The 22,695-nt window shown below is 42.7% G+C and overlaps 1 protein-coding gene across 1 annotated transcript in view; it reads right to left on the minus strand.

Moving 5' to 3' along the window:
- Positions 1-22,695, minus strand: part of LOC124615633 (probable G-protein coupled receptor CG31760) — a 611,636-nt gene that overhangs the window by 162,017 nt on the left and 426,924 nt on the right. The gene's annotated exons all lie outside the window — the stretch shown is intronic.

Here is a 22,695-nt window from a genome sequence, read left to right on the forward strand (position 1 = left end):
TCTCTGTCCACCTCCTCCTACCCTCCTCTCTGTGCATTTTCTCCTCCCCCACTTTCCCTGTGCATTCATCCCCTGTCCCTTCTGCATCCATGTCCTCCTCACACTTCTCTCTATCCACTACCTTGTCTTCCCTTTCTCTGGCCGTTTCCTCCTCCCTATTAGTTCATCTTCTCATACCCCACCTCTCTATCTATCTCTGCCTCCCCCTGTCTCTGCCTATCTCCGCCTTTTTCTTTGCTCTGTCCATCTCCTCCTCTCATCTCTCACTGTCCACTGTCATCTGTGTCCATATAGTCCTCCTTCTATCTGCACCTATATCCCCTTTCTCCCTCACTGTGTGAACACCTCCTCGCCGTCCCATCTCTCTCCATGTTATCACACTCATGCCAATAAGGAGGTGACCGTTTTAACGACTGCAGTATTTCTTCCAAAGTGATATTAATATGTGTACCAAATTTGATCGAAATTGTCACAGTGGCTTAAATGAGCTTTTTCCTTGTGGCCTTATTTGCATGCCCATGTGTCAAATATATTTCAAATATTTATTTCACACGTAAAACTTTGAACATAGCTGCTAAGGTTCAGTTACCATGTCAGAATTATATTAGAACAAATAAGCCAACGGTCACAAATATTAAGTCAAAATCGACCAGGTTTCGACGCTACTATTAGCGTCGTCTTCAGAATTAGACTAATGTTCTAAAACATATTAGGTATATAATACATTTATAAAACTAATGTTTGTTCTGACTGGAAAAGATGTAGTACTTACAAGGTTGCAACCCTTGTTCACAGTACGAGCAGCCCTTAGCGGCTCGTCATCTCAGAACTATTCATGACGTCGCCTTTCCGGCTTAGATCTTTTTTAATATGTGACTTATAAGTACTGCATCTTTTCCAGTGAGTACAAACTTTAATTTTATTAATGTTTTATATACCTAATATGTTTTAGAACAGTTAGTCTAATTCTGAAGACGACGTTCATAGTAGCGTCGAAACCTGGTCAATTTTGACTTAATATTTGTGACCGAGGGCTTATTTGTTCTAATATAATATTTCACAAGTATTTGTACATATACGAGGGCAGTTCAATAAGTAATGCAACACATTTTTTTTCTGAAACAGGGGTTGTTTTATTCAGCATTGAAATACACCAGGTTATTCCCCAATCTTTTAGCTACACAACACTATTTTTCAACGTAATCTCCATTCAATGCTACGGCCTTACGCCACCTTGAAATGAGGGCCTGTATGCCTGCACGGTACCATTCCACTGGTCGATGTCGGAGCCAACGTCGTACTGCATCAATAACTTGTTCATCATCCGCGTAGTGCCTCCCACGGATTGCGTCCTTCATTGGGCCAAACATATGGAAATCCGACGGTGCGAGATCGGGGATGTAGGGTGCATGAGGAAGAACAGTCCACTGAAGTTTTGTGAGCTCCTCTTGGGTGCGAAGACTTGTGTGAGGTCTTGCGTTGTCATGAAGAAGGAGAAGTTCGTTCAGATTTTTGTGCCTACGAACACGCTGAAGTCGTTCCTTCAATTTCTGAAGAGTAGCACAATACACTTCAGAGTTGATCGTTTGACCATGGGGAAGGACATCGAACAGAATAACCCCTTCAGCGTCCCAGAGGACTGTAACCATGACTTTACCGGCTGAGGGTATGGCTTTAAACTTTTTCTTGGTAGGGGAGTGGGTGTGGCGCCACTCCATTGATTGCCGTTTCGTTTCAGGTTCGAAGTGATGAACCCATGTTTCATCGCCTGTTACAATCTTTGACAGGAAATTGTCACCCTCAGCCACATGACGAGCAAGCAACTCCGCACAGGTGGTTCTCCTTTGCTCTTTACGGTGTTCGGTTAGACAGCGAGGGACCCAGCGGGAACAAACCTTTGAATATCCCAACTGGTGAACAATTGTGACAGCACTACCAACAGAGATGTCAAGTTGAGCACTGAGTTGTTTGATGGTGATCCGTCGATCATCTCGAACGAGTGTGTTCGCACGCTCCGCCATTGCAGGAGTCACAGCTGTGCACGGCCGGCCCGCACGCTGGAGATCAGTCAGTCTTGCTTGACCTTGCGGCGATGATGACACACGCTTTGCCCAACGACTCACCGTGCTTTTGTCCACTGCCAGATCACCGTAGACATTCTGCAAGCGCCTATGAATATCTGAGATGCCCTTTTTTTCCGCCAAAAGAAACTCGATCACTGCCCATTGTTTGCAACGCACATCCGTTACAGACGCCATTTTAACAGCTCCGTACAGCGCTGCCACCTGTCGGAAGTCAATGAAACTATACGAGACGAAGCGGGAACGTTTGAAAATATTACACAGGAAATTTCCGGTTTTTTCAACCAAAATTGGCCGAGAAAAAAATGTGTTGCATTACTTATTGAACTGCCCTCGTATTTACCTTAATGTCTGGCGAACTTTCCTATGCAATTTCATTTTCACGCAGTACTATCTGCTGTACAATGACATAATTTTCCAGGGCCATTCCGTGGTGTATGTGCTTACGATCTGCGAGTTGTAGTGAATAGCTTTAGTATCAAACAAGTAATAAATTCAAATGCCATAGATGATGGGGTAGTTTTTCACGCTCCTCACTATCTGACGTCATACCTCATGAAGTATGTTTCGTATGGTGATATATTTTTGTAGGTTCATTCAGCGGCATAAGTGGATATTCACTGCGAAAAGAATGTCGAATAGAGTTAGTAGCAATGAAGGAATAAATTTAAATGTCTTGCGAGATGTGCTAGTTTTTCACGCATGCCATGTGTATGACTTCATATCTCCTGAACGAAGTGTCGTAAAGTGATGTAATTTTTTCTGGTACGCTCAGTTGTATACGAGAATATCGTCTGATCGTCTGTAAGATAAGTCAAGAATGCAAATAGTAATAACGAGGTAATAATTAAAACGTCATCCTTCATGTGGCATTTTTTTCTTTTTTTTTTTTTTTTGCATGAACAGCGAACATTAATAAGCGACCAAGTGTCCTCCATTTAGCTTTTTGTGGTGATCTTCAGCAAGAAAAAGCTTCGTAGGGATTCATGTGTAAAGTACGTTGCAATACTTAAGTGCTCTCGTTATGAAATACATGATGACTAAAATACGAGAAATCTTTTGTTCTTGGCTATACTCCCATTTCATCCCCACCCTTTGGTTGGTGGGTGGTTCTTACAACAACAATGATTCATTCCTGACAGTAAATGATATACGTATCAAGTCTGGCTGACATCGTTCCAGTGGTTTACGAGGAGATGTAAAACATATATACATACCAACTTACATCCAATTTTATTATTTGTATGGATACATATGCACATGTGGTTTACGAGTGGCGTCTTTGATTAGTGATCAAAACATTCTCGGTCCCAGGCGAAGAAGTCACCACCATTCTGCCAAGCCCTTGTTAATAAAGGGCGGAATGGAGAGAGATTCAGGACACTCTCTTGCCCTTAGTATGGGAAACTGCCCCTAAAGGCGGAAGAATCAGCAATGATCAAAGCATGAGAATACAGAAGGCATAGGAAATTACTGCATTAAAAGCACATGACGTGTATCCCCAGGACATGTGGCTTGTAACTGAAAAAGTGTCATAATGATCTGTACATGGGCAAAAGATTACCAAATAATCCCCAGACGGATCTCCTGCAGTGGACTGACAAAGGGGCGGTGACCACGGCAAAAATGATTAAATAACCAAAGAAAGGATGATATTCAACGAGTCGGGGCCTGGAATGTCAAAAGCTTGAATTTGGTAGGGAAGCTAGAAAACCTGAAAAGGGAATGCAAAGGTATACATACTGACGTCGCAAGCTGAAGAGGTAGAGGAAGGGGTAATACAGTACGTAAAAGGAGATGAAAATCTAACAGTCATCGGGAACTGAAATGCAGTTGCAGGGGAAGGTTACAGGAGAATATGGGCTTGGGACAAGGAATGAGAGAGGAGAAAGACTAATTGAGGTCTGTAATAAATTTCAGCTTGTTCAAGAATCAAAAGTGGAGTAGGTGTACTTGGAAAAGGCCGGGTAATAAGGGAAGATTTAAGTTAAATTATGCGACGGCCAGACAGACATTCTGAAATCCGATATGGGATTGTAAAGAGTATTCAAGAGTAGATATAGACTGAGATCACAATGCAGTAGTGATGAAGAGTAGGCTGGAATTTAAGAGATTACTCAGTAAGAATCAAAACGCAAAGAAATGGGATACGGAAGTAGTAAGGAATAACGAGATACGCTTGAAGTTCTCTAAGGCTAAAGACATAGTTAGGAATTGCTCAATAGGCAGGACAGTTGAAGAGGAATGGACGTCTCTAAGAAGAGCAATCGCGGAAGTAGGAAGAAGTTAACTGCGAAGAAACCACGGATAACAGAAGAAATAATTCGGTTAATCGGTGAAGGAAGGATGTAAAAAAATTTCCAATGAAATTGAGGAATGCAGACGTACTAGTCCATGTGGAATGAAATAAAGAGGAATTGCTGGGAAGCTAAGACGAAATTTGTGCAGGATAAATATTAAGAAATCGAAGAAGAAATGACTATGGGATGTACTGACTCAGCTTACAGGAAAGTCAAAACAACCTTCGGTGACATTAAAAGCAAGGGTGAGTGGCAACAACACTACTATTCACGTTTCTGTATGTATAAATTTGGCGACATACAATATGACTTTCGGAAAAATATCCCCACAATTCCGAAGACTGCAACAGCTAACAAGTGCGAGAATTCTCGCACAATCTGATTAACAGCTGATACATGCAAGTCATTGACAAGAGCAATATACAGAAGAACAGAAAACAAAATTTAGGATCAGATAGACGACAATGTAAAGTGGTGCAAGATCTGTTTAATTCTGAGAATAATAGGGGTAGACTATATGTCGTACAAGAGCAAAGAGGGAAGAACGAAGAGCTAGGAATAGAAAGGGTAGTAGTTTGTCACCACTATTGTTCAATCTGTATAGCGGAGGCGCAATGATGGAAATAAAAGAAAGGTGCACGCGTGGAATTAAAATTCAACGTGAAACGATATCAGCGATACGATTCGCTTATGACACTGCTCTCCTGAGTGAAAGTGAAGAAGACTTACATGACCTGCAGAATGGAAAGAACTGTCTAACGAGTACGGAATATGGATTGTGAGTTAATCGAAGAAAGATGAAAGTAATGAGAAGTAGCAGAAATGAGAACAACGAGAAACTTAACATCAAGATTGATGATCACGAAGAAGTTGAAGTTATGGAATTGTGCTACCTAGGCATCAAAATAACCAATGACGAATTGAGCAAATACATCTAAAGCAGCCTAGCACTGGCAAAAATGGCATTCCTGGCCAGGACATGTCTGCTAGTATCAAACATAGACCTTAATTTGGTGAAGAAATTTTTAAGTACCTATGTTTGGAGCACAGCTTTGTGCGGTAGTGAAACATGGACTGTGGAAAAACCGAAACAGAAAGTAGTCGAAGAATTTGAGATGTGGTGCTAGAGATGATTGTTGAAAATCAGGTGGACTGATAAGGTAAGGAATAAGGAGGTTCTGCGCAGACTCGGAGAGGAAAGGAATATGTTGAAAACACTGACAAGGAGAAGGGGGCAGGATGACAGAACACCCCTCAAGGCTCCAGGAAACGACTTCCATGGTACTAGACAGGGCTCTAGGGGGCAAAAACTGTAGAGGAAGACAGAGCCTGGAATACATTCAGCAAATAATTAAGGAAGTAGGTTGCAAGTGCTACTCTGAGATAAAGATGTCGGCACAGGAGAGGAATTTGTGGCGGTGGCATTATTCTAGTCAGAAGACTGATCACTCAAAAAAAAAAAAAAAAAAAAAAAAAATTAAAAGAAGGGATAAATTCGACAGGCGCTCTGGCACGCGTACGTCTTAAGGACACGGGAGTGACCTATAGGGTCTGCCCAGTCTGAGTAATGGTACAGGCAGTTGCACAACGCTACTCCTGATTATGTAAGAAATACAGATGAACTGGATGTAAAAATGTGGAATAAACTGAACAACTAAATGAGTATGTATGGCAAAAGCTGGTAACTGTCTTACTCGTATTAAGACAGACAGTGATTGGACCAAAATATGAAAACACCACGAGGCACGCATGCCCTTCAGTAAAATTTGCTAGCGAAGCGCGTAGATCGCACTGCTTTATTTTACCACGTGCAGCACCTGTGCAATATCTCAGCTGTCGTCAGTACTGTGTTCAGTGTAGTTGCGCGTGCGTTATGTCAGCGTTACATGATTTCCAACACAGGCAAATTTTTTATGGTCGTATGGTGTTAATCAAGGGAGCCCAAGTGTTTAGTGCTTCAAGATGCACTGTATGGAAGTTTGATACTCCATACAAGGAACGAGGAAGAACTTCAGCCACTAAGTCACAAAGCAGATAAGTGTGTGTGTTCAATAATTGTGATGGACAGTCATTGAAGAAGATTGTGACGAAAAATAAGGAAAGACAGCTGTAAAAGTCACTGTATAATATAATACTGCAATGGTGAATGCTGTCAGTACAGAAACAACACCAAGGGAGCTCCATTAGCATCCAACTGCTGGGCACCAATACCACTTACCAGAGATGCAAATGTTTGTAACACGAAAACTTGGTGCCGAAACCATAAAACCTGCATTATGCAGAAATGGACGAGAGTAAGTTGGTTGCACGACTCTTTGTTTCACACTATTTCCAACTTCTGGCCGAGTTTTCGTCCTAGAGTGAAGCATGGCATCGGGTCAGCCACATCGTGGTGTTTCACGGGCAGCATGGCTAATCTGCAAGGTCGCATTACTGCCAAGGATTTTATCATCTTTTAAGTTGATCAGGCCCATTCTATTTTCCAAGACCTTCCGCTATGGTGACGTGTTCCATGACGACACGGCTCCCGTTCACATGGCTCGCATCCTCGATAAATGGTTTTCTGAAGACGAGGATGACCTGTCGCATCTACCTCGGCCAATACACTCTCAACATCTCCCTATTCTAGAGCTTTTGACTTCTGATATAGAAAGAAGGCTGTATGATATCTATCCACCTCTGCCATAATTACCTGAACTTGCCAATATTACACTACTGGCTATTAAAATTCCTAAAACCAACAAGAAATGCAGATGATAAACGGGTATTCATCGGACAAATATATTATACTAGAACTGACATGTGATTACATTTTCACGCAATTTGGGTGCATAGATCCTGAGAAATCAGCACCCAGAACAAACACCTCTGGCCGCCATAACGGCCTTGATACGCCTGGGCATTGAGTCAAACAGAGATTGGATGGGGTGTACAGGTACAGCTGCCCATGCAGCTTCAACACAATACCACAGTCCATTAATAGTAGTGACTGATGTATTGTGAAGAGCCGGTTGCTAGGCCACCATTGACATTTTCTGTATGCAAACAGGCCCGTACAGTGCCTGCAACATGCGGTCGTGCATTATCCTGCTGAAATGTAGGGTTTCGCAGGGATAGAATGAAGGGTAGAGCCACGGGTCGTAACATGTCTGAAATGTAACGTCCACTATTCGAAGTGCCGTCAATGCGAAGAAGAGGTGACCGAGACGTGTAACCAATGACACCCCATACCAGAATGGCGATGACGAATACACACATCCAATGTTCCAATGTCGCGTTGTCGCCAAACACGGACGCGCCCATCCTGATGCTGTAAACAGAACCTGGATTCATCCGAAAAATTGTCGTTTTGCCATTCGTGCACCCAGTTCGTCGTTGAGTACACCATCGCAGGCGATCCTGTCTGTGATGCAGCTTCAAGGGTAACCGCAGCCATGGTCTCCCAGCTGATACTCCATGCTACTGCAAAAGTCGTCGAAATGTTCGTGCAGATGGTTGTTGTCTTGCAAACGTCCCCATCTGTTGACTCAGGGATCTAGACGTGGCTGCACGATCCGTCACAGCCATGCGGATAAGACGCCTGTCATCTCGACTGCTAGTGATACGAAGCCGTTGGGATCCAGCACGGCGTTCCGTATTACCCACCTGAACCCACTGATTCTATATTCTGCTTACAGTCATTGGAACTCGACCAACGCGAGCATCAATGTCGCGATACGATAAACCGCAATAGTGATAGGCTACAATCCGACCTTTATCAATGTCGGAAACGAGATGGTACGTATTTCTCTTCCTCACACGGCATCACAACAACGTTTCACCGGGCAACGCCGGTCAACTGCTGTTTGTGTATGAGAAATCGGTTGGAAATTTTCCTCGTGTCAGCACGTTGTAGGTGTCGCCACCGGCTCCAACCCTGTGTGAATGCTCTGAAGAGCAAATCATCTGCATATCAAAGCAACTTCTTCCTGTCGGTTAAATGTTGCGTCTCTAGCACGCCATCTTCGTGGTGTAGCAATTTTAATGGGCAGTATTGTATGTAGCAAGAATTGTATAAGATTCCCTTGATAAACATACAGGACGTTTCCGAAAGAGCTGGAAGCCATAACGGCCAAGGAGTATCGTAGACTGGTTGCAGGCCACGTTCACCCCTCTTGTAGATCATGTTCCCTGACAACAGTGGCGTTTTTCTACACGATAATGCGCCATGTCAGAAGGCCAGGAGTGTGGTTCAGTGATTCGAGGAACACAGTGGCGAGTTGAAATCGATGTGCTGGCCCTCCAGATCTGAACCGATGGAACACATCTGGAATGTGACTGAACTTGGTGTCAGAGATCACCCCAACCGTCAAACAAAAGTTTATGGGAATTATGTGACTTGTGCAAGTTGATGCGCCAGCTCACTCCAGTATGTGAGGCAACGAACCGTAGGACTCAGCTTTTGCAGAAGACTGCACGACAAGGATTCCCTCTAAGTGATTTCTAGATTGCAGGCAGTTCGTCTGTTAGTTTAAGCCATTAACGAACTAACTAAATAATATCACCCACAGTCACCCTGACATACATACATTCAAAATAGGCACACACACACACACACACACGAGTATATCAAGAGTTCTTCTAGTAGCAGAAATCTTCTGCCCACTCTGACAGCCCTACTCTGTCCACGGTCCACAGTCCCTTATGGTTCCTCAAAAACACAAGTAAAGTACAGTATCAGTAGTGCAGTGATGTTGTTTAGAGGATAATCTTTTATACCACAAAATATGCGTGCGTAATTGGTACCGGGAGAGCCATTGGACATTTGAGGTACATATGAAAGAGAAATTTAGGAAGCTCAAATACATCACACACTTATACTAATGTATATAACAATTTAATCTAGAAGTACTATTATTGAAGATTAAATATAAGAATCCAAATAGCTGAAAACAAAAGATATATAACTAAAAAGGTCATTATTAAAATAAGCATCTCCTTTGAAGACTACTAAAGAGGCATGAAATGAACAGGAGAAACATCTTTCCCACAAGAAAAATATGGGTAAAAGTCAAGAATGACTTAGCTGTTCTGGTCTCCAGCATGAACAGGGTTCCAAAAGTACCTGAGGCAGAACAGATGCAAACATTACCAATGTGGCACGTAACAATTAAAAGTAAAGTGGTGAATTATCTCAAAGTAGGTTTCTTTTCCATCTTACATAACTTGAGACATCCGAATAACTTCAAAACTTCAAGAAAAATTTGATCGCGTTCCATTGGCAATAATAAAGTTGTTCTTGATAAGTACATTTCATTCGTCAACAATACCTAACATATCTAACACTTAGTTCAAGAGTCATCAAAGAAGGTTGTTTACATGAAAGAGGCCTGGAGATAATGGAAGCATTCAGATAGATTACATAATGGTAAGATAGAGATTTAGGAACCAGGTTCCAAATTATATGACATTTCCAGGGGCTGATGTGGACTGTGACCACAATCTATTGGTTACGAACGATAGATTAAACCGGAAGAAGCAGCAAAATGGTGGGAATTTAAGGAGATGGGACCTGAGTAAACTGACAAAACCAAAGGTTTTATAGAGTCTGATGGAGAGCATTAGAGAAAGATTTACAAGAAATACAGTAGATGAAGAATTGGTAGCTTTGAGAGATAAATAGCGAAGGCAGCAGAGGATCAAGTAGGTAAAAAGGCGAGCGCCAGTAGAGAACTGTGGGTAACACAAGCGGTTTTGAATTTAATTGATTAAGGAGAAAATATAAAAATGCAGTAAATGAAGCAGGCGAAAGGGAATACAAAAGTCTAAAAACTGACATCGACAGGAAGGACAAAATGGCTAAGCAGGAATGGCCAAAGGACTAATGTAACCATGTAGAGGCATATATCACTATGGGTAAGATAGATACTGCCTACAGGAAAATTAAAGAGACCTTTGGAGAAAAGAGGACCACTTGTGTGATTATCAAGAGCTCAGATACACAGCCTGTTCTAAGCAATGTAGGGAATGCAGAAAGGTGGAAGGAGTATATAGAGCGTCTATACAAGGGCGATGTACTTGAGGAGAATATTATGGAAATGGAAGAGCATGTACAAGGAGATGATATGGGAGATATCATACTGCGTGAAGAGTTTGACAAAGCACTGAAAGATCTAAGTCGAAACAAGGCCCGGGAGAAGACAACGTTCGATTAGAACTACTGATAGCCTTGGGACAAAACTCTACCATCAGGTGAGCAAGATGTATGAGACAGGCGAAATACCCTCAGACTTCAAGAAAAATTTAATAATTCCAATCCCAAAGAAAGCAGGTTTCAACAGACGTGAAAAATGCCGAACTACCAGTTTAGAAAGTCACGGCTGCAAAATACTAACACGAATTCTTTACAGACGAATGGAGAAACTGGTAGAAGCCGACCTCGAGGAAGATCAGTTTGGATTCCGTAGAAATATTGGAACACGTGAGGCCATACTGACACTACAACTTATCTTTGAAGATAGATTAAGGGAAGACAAACCTACGTTTCTAATATTCGTAGACTTAGAGAAAGCTTTTGACAATGTTGACCGGAATACTCTCTTTCAAATTCTGAAGGCGCAGGCGTAAATACAGGGAGCGAAAGGCTTTTTACAATTAGTACAGAAACCAGATGGCCGTTATAAGAGTTGAGTGGCATGAAAGGAAAGCAGTGGGTGGGAAGGGAGCGAGGCAGGGTTGTAGCTTATTTTCCATGTTATTCAATCTGTATATTGCGCAAGCAGTAAAGGAAACAAGCGAAAAATACGGCGTAGGGATTAAAATCAATGGAGAAGAAATAAAAACTTTGAGGTTCGCCAATGACATTGTGAATCTGTCAGAGACAGCAAGGGACCTGGAAGAGCAGCTGAAAGAAATTGACTGTGTCTTGAAAGGAGGATATAAGACGAACATCAACAAAAGCAACACAAGGATAATGGAATGTAGTCGAATTATATCGGGTGACGCTGAGGGAATTAGATTAGGAAATGAGACACTAAAAGTAATAGATGAGTTTTGCTATTTGGGCACCAAAATAACTGAATATGGTCGAAGTAGAGAGGATATAAAATGTAGACTCGCAATGGAAAGGAAAGCGTTTCTGAAGAGGAAAAATTTGTTACCATCAAGTATGGATTTAAATGTGAGGAAGTCGTTTCTGAAAGTATTTGTGTGAAGTGTAGCCATGTATGGAAGTAAACCGTAGCCGATAAATAGTTTATACAGGAAGAGAATAGAATCTTTCGAAATGTGGTGCTACAGAAGAATTCTGATGATTAGATTGTTAGAGCACATAATTAATGAGGAGGCATTGAATATAATTAGGGAGAAGAGAAATTTGCGGCACAACTTGACTAGAAGAAGGGATCGGTTTGTATGACTTGTTCTGAGGCATCAAGGGATCACTAATTTAGTATTGTAAGGGTCAAAATCGTAGAGGGAGACCAAGAGATGAATACACTAAGAGAATTCAGATGAATGAAGGTAGCAGTAGGTACTGGGAGATGAAGAAGCTTGCATCAAACCAGTCTCTGGACTGAGGACCACAACAGCAACAGCAACAACAACAACAATACCTAAAAGGGAAAGACACTTTTATCTAGCCTTGTAAAAGGTAATCTTGGTATTTTGGTGAACAGCGTGCAGAAGTACAGTAAAGTATTTACGCCTTGGAAAGTAAATCAAAAATTCCAAACTTTATGTAAACAGTTCACCATAAAGTATGGTTTTTCTGATTATGTGCTCATTTACAATCCGAACGACAAGTTCCTTCATTTCGTAGACGCAGGGTACAATGATATGCCAAATAATGGCATCATCTCGCTCTTCATCACAGAGGTTTTGAAAAATCTTATTTTCATTAACGGAAGGAATAAGTAACACGTATCCAGGAAAGAGAAGCCTCAAGAGAAATTTGTAGAACTGTTCGGTCTTCCAGAGTTCATTTGCCATCAGTTATAGCGGATTAAACCAACATTATACTTTGATAGCCAGATTAAAGCTTCAAGTGATGTTTGTGCAACTTAAAGACTGATGTTTTTGGCAATAAACGGCGAACCGAGGACTGAGCATAGAGTGCATCTTAAAACTTTACATACGGCGAATCGTGCACAACCTTGTGCCGAAGACTCATTTTTTCTACACAACTTTTCTAAATGTTTCTGCTACATCTGTATCTACATATATTCTCCACTGGTCACTGTTCAGTGTGTAGCCGAAGAAACTTCGTACCATTGTTAGTGATTTTCTGTCTTATTCCGTTCAAGAACGGAGCGAGGATATCAGACTGTGTACTGGTCCCGTACAGGTCCCAGTCTGCCTTGTCTTATGAGACTTATACCAAATTTACGAATTGCAGCACAGGCATTCTCAATTAAATGTTCTGTAAATTAACGCACCAGTGCTACACTAGAACTAGGCCGACTTTCTTCGAAACATTCCAGTTTATGTTACTCGAACATCTCTACTACAGTTCATGTGACCTATATGGAAGTTCTACTGTCCTAGCAAGGCGCCTCTGAAGTCGGTTAGTGTTTGTTGTCATACCTTCTTGGTAAGGAAACCAAACACTGGATAAATTCTTTAAAACTTTTTCGTACTTGCGTCATAAATGCGATTCCTCTCCAGTCTACGCTTTTCCAAGGCTCTTGAAATTACCTTAGCCGCTGACATTCTTTAACACTGTTTCTATGTGCTTGACCTGTTTCATGTCGGCTGCATGTATTACCGCTAAATTTTTAAGTGGCGGAATGTGTTCCAGGTATTGCTTGTATAGTCGACTGCAAAAGGATTTTTTTTCTTTCTTTACTGTAATCTTGATTTTGCATAGGGTTTCACTACAGCAAAAGGTGACTTATTCCAGGTATTTCAACGTTTTCTTACGATCGTTCAATTTCAATGCTTTCATCTGTGCGGAAACGTTTTCATTCCCTTGACCATATTTGATAAATCGTTTATACTGAGCTTGTTCTCTTATTTCAAAAATTCATTTCATATTAATTAACAACATTCCACTGAATTACTAATTTATTGTATGAGATATCAATGATTTATTCACTATGTGACGGAACTATTGGTTCACATTAATACAGGATGTAGATAATATCGAAGTAAATATATTTCGACAGCGAATATAATGTCTCTGATGACAACCTGCACTGTTAGGAAACATTTTCTTTATGGTGCTGACGAGATATGTAGTGTCGATGTCTCTGACTGGTTTGTGTACTAAAGGTTCATAGCTGCTCTGTTTGCTGTTGGTTGGTTTCGAGTCTGCTTGGAAACATACCGACTCATCTGCGATCATGACCACCTTGTGACACCAGGGACGACTTCATTGTCAACGCAACAATTCATTCGCAGTTATCACCGCCTTGTGGCAACAACAAGGAAGATAGGACAGTTCGCTTACTCTGAAATGCCTGAGACGCATCTTGTATACAGATGTGGGAATGGACATGGAAGAGTTGCCATGAGGGAATCTCCACAGCACCAAACATTGTGACATCTGCGTCGCTTGCTGCTTGAAACGGGCACTTTCCACGCAAGTATGCATCGTACTGGACGGAATCGAACAGTGTGAACTCCCGAAGTTGAACACGACTTCCCGCGACGTGTTAAAGACATTCCATCAGCAGGTACACGACCTACTGAGCAAATCCTTGGCGTCAGACAGAGACTGATGTGGAATATGCTAGGAGACCATCAGATCCCTCCTTTTTATCTTCAGTGCGTAGTAGTATTAGCATCTGAAGATTTTCCCCCAACGGATGCAGTTAGCACGCGGTTTATACAACAGACTGCTCTGGACCCCCTATTTCCGGCCAAGGTCCTGTACACCGATGAGGCTCTGATTACTCTTAAAGACCGTTTGAGTATCCGCAGTTCACATGTTTGGGCACATGCGAATCAATGAGGTACTCATCATCATGCTCATCAACTGCGATGCGGAGTTAATGTGTGGACCGGAATTCTCGCTGATAGGTTGACTGGTCCATACATTCTTCCACTGCGCCTCAACGAACGGAAATGTCGCATTTTCGTGGTACACGTGCTGCCAGAAGTGCTGGAGAACTTACCTGTGTATGTTAGACACAGGCTATACTTCCAGCACGATGGGCCGCCAATCCATTTCAGCATTCCTGTGACGAATCTTTTGAGAACCCCCTCAGGGAACCGATGCCGAGGTGACCTCACGTGTCTGGATTTCTTTCTCTTTGGGCATATGCAGCACCTTGTACATGGAACCGTTTTGGAAACCAAAGAAGACGTCGTCGGTAGAATTGCCGTCGATGCTGGAAGCATTGCGGAGACGCAAGGAACCTTCGATGGACACGACAGCCAGTGGGCCGGTGATGTACTGCGTGCGCACAGACCATCGGCCGCTCATTCCGGCAGTTCCTGTGAATGCTACTGCTGTAATTAGTATGCAAAAGTTCTTTCTGTGTAAATCGTTCCTGGAATCAGAGATAGCAGTCAGGGACCAAATGTACCATACTTAAATATATTTGTTTTGATGTCGTCGATTTCATCTGTCAATTACAAGAAATAGTTTCGGAATACTCGGTGCATATATAAATAACATTCAGAGGGATACTACACTACTGGCCATTAAAATTGCTACACCAAGAAAAAATGCAGACGGTAAACGGGTATTGATTGGACATATATATTATACTAGAACTGACATGTGATTACATTTTCACACAATTTGGGTGCATAGACCCTGAGAAATCAGAACCCAGAACAACCATCTCTGGCCGTAATAACGGCCTTGATACGCCTGAGTATTGAGTCAAACAGGGGTTGCATGGCGTGGTCAGGTACAGCTGCCGATGCAGCTTCAACACGATACAACAGTTCGTCAAGAGTAGTGACTGGCGTATTGTGACGAGCCAGGTGCTATGCCACCATTGACCTGATGTTTTCAATCGGTGACAGATCTGGAGAATGTTCTAGCCAGAGCAGCAGTCGAACTTTTTCTGTATCCAGAAAGGCCCGTACAGGGCCTGCAAAATGCGGTCGTGCATTATCCTGCTGAAATGTAGGGTTTCGCAGGGTTCGAATGAGGGGTAGAGCCATGGGTCGTAATACATCTGAAATGTAACGTCCACTGTTCAAAGTTCCGTTAGTGTGAACGAGAGGTGACCGAAACGTGTAACCAATGGCACCCCATACCATCACGCCGGGTGATACGCCAGTATGGCGGTGACGAATACACACTTCCAATGTGCGTTCACCGCGATGGCGCCAAATACGGATACGACCATCATGATGCTGTAAACAGAACCTGGATTCATCCGAAAAAATGACGTTTTGCATTCGTGCACCCAGGTTCGTTGTTGAGTACACCATCGCAGCCGCTCCTGTCTGTGATGCAGCGTCAAGGGTAAGAGCAGCCAAGGTCTCCGAGATGATAGTCTAAGCTGCTGCAAACGTCGTCAAACTGATCGTGTAGATGGTTGTTGTCTTGCAAACGTCCCCATCTGTTGACTCAGGGATCCAGACGTGGCTGCACGATACGTTACAGCCATGCGGGTGAGATGCCTGTCATCTCGACTGCTACTGATACGAGGCCGTTGGGATCCAGCACGGCGTTCCGTATTACCCTCCTGAACCCACCGATTCCATATACCGCTAACAGTCATTGCATCTCGACCAACGCGAGCAGCAATGTCGCGATACGATAAACCGCATTCGCGATAGGCTACAATCCGACCTTTATCAGAATCGGAATCGTGATGGTACGTATTTCTCCTCCTAACACGAGGCATCACAACAACGTTTCACCAGGCAACGTCGGTAAACTGCTGTTTGTGTATGAGAAATCGGTTGGAAAGTTTCCTCATGTCAGCACGTTGTAGGTGTCGCCACCGGCGCCAGCCTTGAGTGAATTGCCCTGAATAGCTAATAATTTGCATATCACAGCATCTTCTTCCTGTCGGTTAAATTTTGCGTCTGTAGCACGTCATCTTCATGGTGTGGCAATTTTAATGGCCAGTAGTGTATATATTTACACTTCACGATGTCTCAGCCAGCCAACATACATCCTATCTATTAATGCTTCCATCTACGAAATTCCAGCGTCACCATCGAAAGCAGACAAACTCTGCTGAAGAGATAATGTGTAGTGGTGGCCACGACCGCCGATGACGCTGTCACAAACATGCGTTTTAGAATTCCACGGAATTTAAACAGTAATGAGATACGTTATAACGGTGGAAAATGAAATAAAACGTTCCTGGGTAGTAATATTAAAATGCTGTCACATAGCTTTTAGCTAACAAACCTGTAATTTCCTGACCCACCTCGTGTTGATGTTAACAGGCTTTGATTGCTTTTTGGAACGTGTGTCGGCCGTTCAAATTGTAGCTTTTTCCTAGAAAACAATTTTCATATGAAAAATTTAATTACATTGTCAAAAGTAATATCAGTGTGGGGCATAGACGGCAGTGGCCACACATAAACAGTGTTGTCATTGGTCTTCTGCAGATAACACACGTTAGAGCAACGTGCGCAGTCAACGGTATTCTTTGCAGTAAAAGTACCGCGATGCGAGACTGAAATTATCCCGCCTAGCAATACGCTAAGAGATAATAACGGGTCATCACAATAATTTGTAAGTGTACTAATTAATTGTAGTCGTTCATAAACAACGTTATCTAATAAACAGAATGAATAAATTGATTTCTATATTTTAAAAATCACCATTGAATACGCAAAATCGGATCCGTAAACTTCCAGGAAAACAGCCGTAGCCAACACTTGTCTCTTGATATTTTGGTTGCGTAATGTCTAGCTATCTTCAGAGCAACCGTACAGTCCTAGTGTCCGTCTATCAACATCACGGACAGCCTCAGCGCACGAGTACCCACAGAAAGTAGTACCTGAAGAGATTCCAGCCGGTGAACATATTTATGCACTCTCTGTGTGACCGCTAAAACCAGCATTATTGGTGATGATTTCTGGCCGTCGGCATTAGGCAAGTGAACTGTATGTTGCGAGAGATGAGCACTAGAAGAACCGAATTCTATACTCTATCCTAACTGAAGGAAGATTCTCGTTAGTCATCAGGCAGATTTCTACGGCTTTTGCGACAACTGAACCCTAGACAGACAACGTAAATGCCGAAAGTTTGGAGTTCTTGTAGTCCATATTGAGAAGTCCGTTCCAATGCAGCGTTCAACTGATGCTGATCCGTTAGACTCCAACAGGCACATGTAGCGTTGATGCGCACAACATATCTCCAGCGGACTTGACAGTAGACAGAAACATCTTAAGCGTGCAGTTGGTACATACTCCTCAGCTTTGGTGTAGTATCCCTTTGTAACAAAGACCTCCTTCCGAGCGCGTTATCTTTGAATGTTTGACATTTTCACAAAAAGATTACACTGACATTTCAGCATACACTCACCTCAAAGTTATCGTTACTTAATAAACAAAATAATTGAAAAGTTGCACCAGCTATCATCGATAGGTCGTTGTATTCTTCTGCCCAACTTGTCTATGAAAGACTTTGAGCCGTTGAAAGTATGTACATAATAAATTTATAGTCCCACCTCATAACTCTATCACACTGTATCAACTCGGAGCATCATCCCACGTCAATATATAAAATGAGTCACCATGAAGACAACTAACAACGAAAACCTATTTTTCTGGTTGTATTAGTTCACTGACATGTCCGTGAAACATAGCGTCTTCCCGCTAGTCTACACACAAGGATTTGAACTTGCAAGACGACAATTGTCATCATACTTGGCAAACTCGTGGCCCCTCTCAGGAGCCGTTGCATACGGCGCATGTAGTCGTCGATAAAGACTGTTTGCTTTAGAAACACGCATATTTCATAAGAGTACCTGAAGGTCCCTCCCCCCATGAACCATGGACCTTGCCGTTGGTGGGGAGGCTTGCGTGCCTCAGCGATACAGATGGCCGTACCGTAGGTGCAACCACAACGGAGGGGTATCTGTTGAGAGGCCAGACAAACATGCGGTTCCTGAAGAGGGGCAGCAGCCTTTTCAATAGTTGCAGGGGCAACAGTCCCGATGATTGACTGATCTGGCCTTGTAACATTAACCAAAACAGTCTTGCTGTGCTGGTACTGCGAATGGCTGAAAGCAAGGGGAAACTACAGCCGTAATTTCTCCCGAGGACATGCAGCTTTACTGTATGATTAAATGATGATGGCGTCCTCTTGGGTAAAATATTCCGGAGGTAAAATAGTCCCCCATTCGGATCTCCGGGCGGGGACCACTCAAGAGGACGTCGTTATCAGGAGAAAGAAAACTGGCGTTCTACGGATCGGAGCGTGGAATGTCAGATCCCTTAATCGGGCAGGTAGGTTAGAAAATTTAAAAAGGGAAATGGATAGGTTAAAGTTAGATATAGTGGGAATTAGTGAAGTTCGGTGGCAGGAGGAACAAGACTTTTGGTCAGGTGATTACAGGGTTATAAATACAAAATCTAATAGGGGTAATGCAGGAGTAGGTTTAATAATGAATAAAAAAATCGGAGTGCGGGTTAGCTACTACAAACAGCATAGTGAACGCATTATTGCGGCCAAGATAGACACAAAGCCCATGCCTACTACAGTAGTACAAGTTTATATGCCAAATAGCTCTGCAGATGATGAAGAAATTGATGAAATGTATGACGAGATGAAAGAAATTATTCAGGTAGTGAAGGGAGACGAAAATTTAATAGTCATGGGTGACTGGAATTCGTCAGTAGGAAAACGGAGAGAAGGAAACATAGGTGAATATGGATTGGGGGGAAGAAATAAAAGAGGAAGCCGCCTTGTAGAATTTTGCACAGAGCATAACTTAATCATAGCTAACACTTGGTTCAAGAATCATAAAAGAGGGCTGTATACATGGAAGAAGCCTGGAGATACTAAAAGGTATCAGATAGATTATATAGTGGTAAGACAGAGATTTAGGAACCAGGTTTTAAATTGTAAGACATTTCCAGGGGCAGATGTGGATTCTGACCACAATCTATTGGTTGTGAACTGCAGATTGAAACTGAAGAAACTGCAAAAAGGTGGGAATTTAAGGAGATGGGACCTGGATAAACTGAAAGAACCAGAGGTTGTACAGAGTTTCAGGGAGAGCATAAGGGAACAATTGACAGGAATGGGGGAAAGAAATACAGTAGAAAATGAATGGGTAGCTCTGAGGGATGAAGTAGTGAAGGCAGCAGACGATCAAATAGGTAAAAAGACGGGGGCTAATAGAAATCCTTGGGTAACAGAAGAAATATTGAATTTAATTGATGAAAGGGGAAAATATAAAAGTGCTGTAAATGTAGGCAAAAAGGAAGACAAACGTCTCAAAAATGAGATCGACAGGAAGTGCAAAATGGCTAAGCAGGGATGGCTAGAGGAAAATGTAAGGATGTAGAGGCTTGTCTCACTAGGGGTAAGATAGATATTGCCTACAGGAAAATTAAAGAGACCTTTGGAGAGAAGAGAACCACTTGTGTGAATATCAAGAGCTCAGATGGCAACCCAGTTCTAAGCAAAGAAGGGAAGGCAGAAAGGTGGAAGGAGTATATAGAGGGTTTATACAAGGGTGATGTACTTGAGGACAATATTATGGAAATGGAAGAGGATGTAGATGAAGACGAAATGGGAGATAAGATACTGCCTTAAGAGTTTGACAGAGCACTGAAAGACCTGAGTCGAAACAAGGCCCCGGGAGTAGACAACATTCCATTAGAGCTACTGATGGCCTTGGGAGAGCAAGTCATGACAAAACTCTACCATCTCGTGAGCAAAATGTATGAGACGGCCGGAATACCCTCAGCCTTCAAGAAGAATATAATAATTCCAATCCCAAAGAAAGCAGGTGTTGATAGATGTGAAAATTACCGAACCATCAGTTTAATAAGTCACGGCTGCAAAATACTAACGCGAATTCTTTACAGACGAATGGAAAAACTTATAGAAGCGGACCTCGGGAAAGATCAGTTCGGATTCCGTAGAAATGTTGGAACACGTGAGGCAATTCTAACCTTACGACGTATCTTAGAAGAAAGATTAAGGAAAGGCAAACCTACGTTTCTAGCATTTGTAGACTTAGAGAAAGCTTTTGACAACGTTAACTGGAATACTCTCTTTCAAATTCTGAAGGTGGCAGGGGTAAAATACAGAGAGCGAAAGGCTATTTACAATTTGTACAGAAACCAGATGGCAGTTATAAGAGTCGAGGGACATGAAAGGGAAGCAGTGGTTGGGAAAGGAGTGAGACAGGGTTGTAGCTTCTCCCCGATGTTATTCAATCTGTATATTGAGCAAGCGGTAAAGGAAACAAAAGAAAAATTCGGAGTAGGTATTAAAATTCATGGAGAAGAAGTAAAAACTTTGAGGTTCGCCGATAACATTGTAATTCTGTCAGAGACACCAAAGGACTTGGAAGAGCAGTTGAACGGAATGGACAGGGTCTTGAAAGGAGGATATAAGATGAACATCAACAAAAGCAAAACGAGGATAATGGAATGTAGTCAAATTAAATCGTTTGATGCTGAGGGAATTAGATTAGGCAATGAGACACTTAAAGTAGTAAAGGAGTTTTGCTATTTAGGGAGTCAAATAACTGATGATGGTCGAAGTAGTGAGGATATAAAATGTAGGCTGGCAATGGCAAGGAAATCGATTCTGAACAAGAGATATTTGTTAACATCGAATATAGATTTAAGTGGCAGGAAGTCGTTTGTGAAAGTATTTGTATGGAGTGTAGCCATGTATGGAAGTGAAACATGGACGATAACTAGTTTGGACAAGAAGAGAATAGAAGCTTTCGAAATGTGGTGCTACAGAAGAATGGTGAAGAAAAGGTGGGTAGATCACGTAACTAATGAGGAGGTATTGAATAGGATTGGGGAGAAGAGAAGTTTGTGGCACAACTTGACTAGAAGAAGGGATCGGTTGGTAGCACATGTATTGAGGCATCAAGGGATCACAAATTTAGCTTTGGTGGGCAGCGTGAAGGGTAAAAATCGTAGAGGGAGACCAAGAGATGAATACACTAAGCAGATTCAGAAGGATGTAGGTTGCAGTAGGTACTGGGAGATGAAGAAGCTTGCACAGGATAGAGTAGCATGGAGAGTTGCATCAAACCAGTCTCAGGACTGAAGACCACAACAACAACAACCTGAAGGTCATGGCGATCCATGTAATAAAATCCTTATGGCAATGCAGTGCAAAGCGACGGTGAACGTGCCAGTTCAGGAATTGTTAAATTGTTTCTATCCATCCCTTCCAATCATACGCTACTGGCCATTAAAACTACACCACGAAGTTGACGTGCTACAGACGCGAAATTTAACTGACGGGATGGAGATGCTGTGATATGCAAATGCATATTCAGAGCATTCACACAAGGTTGGCGCTGGTGGCGACACCTACAACGTGGTGACATGAGGAAAGTTTCCAACCGATTTCTCATACACAAACAGCAGTTGACCGGCGTTCCCTGGTGAGATGTTGTTGTGATGCCTCGTGTAAGGAGGAGAAATGCGTACCAACACGTTTCCGACTTTAATATAGGTCGGATTGTAACCTATCGCGATTGCGGTTTATCGTATCGTGACATTGCTGCCCTCGTTGGTCGAGATCCAATGACTGTTAGCACAATATGGAATCGGTGGGTTCGGGAGGGTAATACGGAACTCCGTGCTGGATACCAACGGCCTCGTCGAGATGACAGGCATGTTATCCGCATGGCTGTAACGGATCGTGCAGCCACGTCTCGATCCCTGAGGCAACAGATGGGGACGTTTCCCAGACAACAACGATCTGCACGAACAGTTCGACGACGTTTACAGCAGCATGGACTATCAGCTCGGAGACCATGGCTGCGGTTACCCTTGACGCTGCATCACAGACAGGAGTGCCGGCGATGGTGTACTCAACGATGAACCTGGGTGCACGAATGGCAAAATGTAATTTTTTTCGGATGAATCCAGGTTCTGTTTACAGCACCAAGATGGTCGAATCCGTGTTGGCTACATCGCGGTGAACGCACAATGTAAGCGTGTATTCGTCATCGCCATACTGGCGTATCACCGGCGATGAATATAAAAAAGTACCTTTGAACAGTGGACGTTATATTTCAGATGTGTTACGATCCGTGGCTGTACATTTAATTCGATCACTGCGAAACCCTACATTTCAGCAGGATAATGCACGACCGCTTGTTGCAGGTCCTGTACTGGCCTTTCTGGATACAGAAAATGTTCGACTGCTGCCCTGGCCAGCACATTCTCCAGATCTCTCATCAACTGAAAACGTCTGG

The sequence above is a fragment of the Schistocerca americana genome, chromosome 5 (genome assembly GCF_021461395.2).
Source record: "Schistocerca americana isolate TAMUIC-IGC-003095 chromosome 5, iqSchAmer2.1, whole genome shotgun sequence".
NCBI lineage: Eukaryota > Metazoa > Arthropoda > Insecta > Orthoptera > Acrididae > Schistocerca > Schistocerca americana.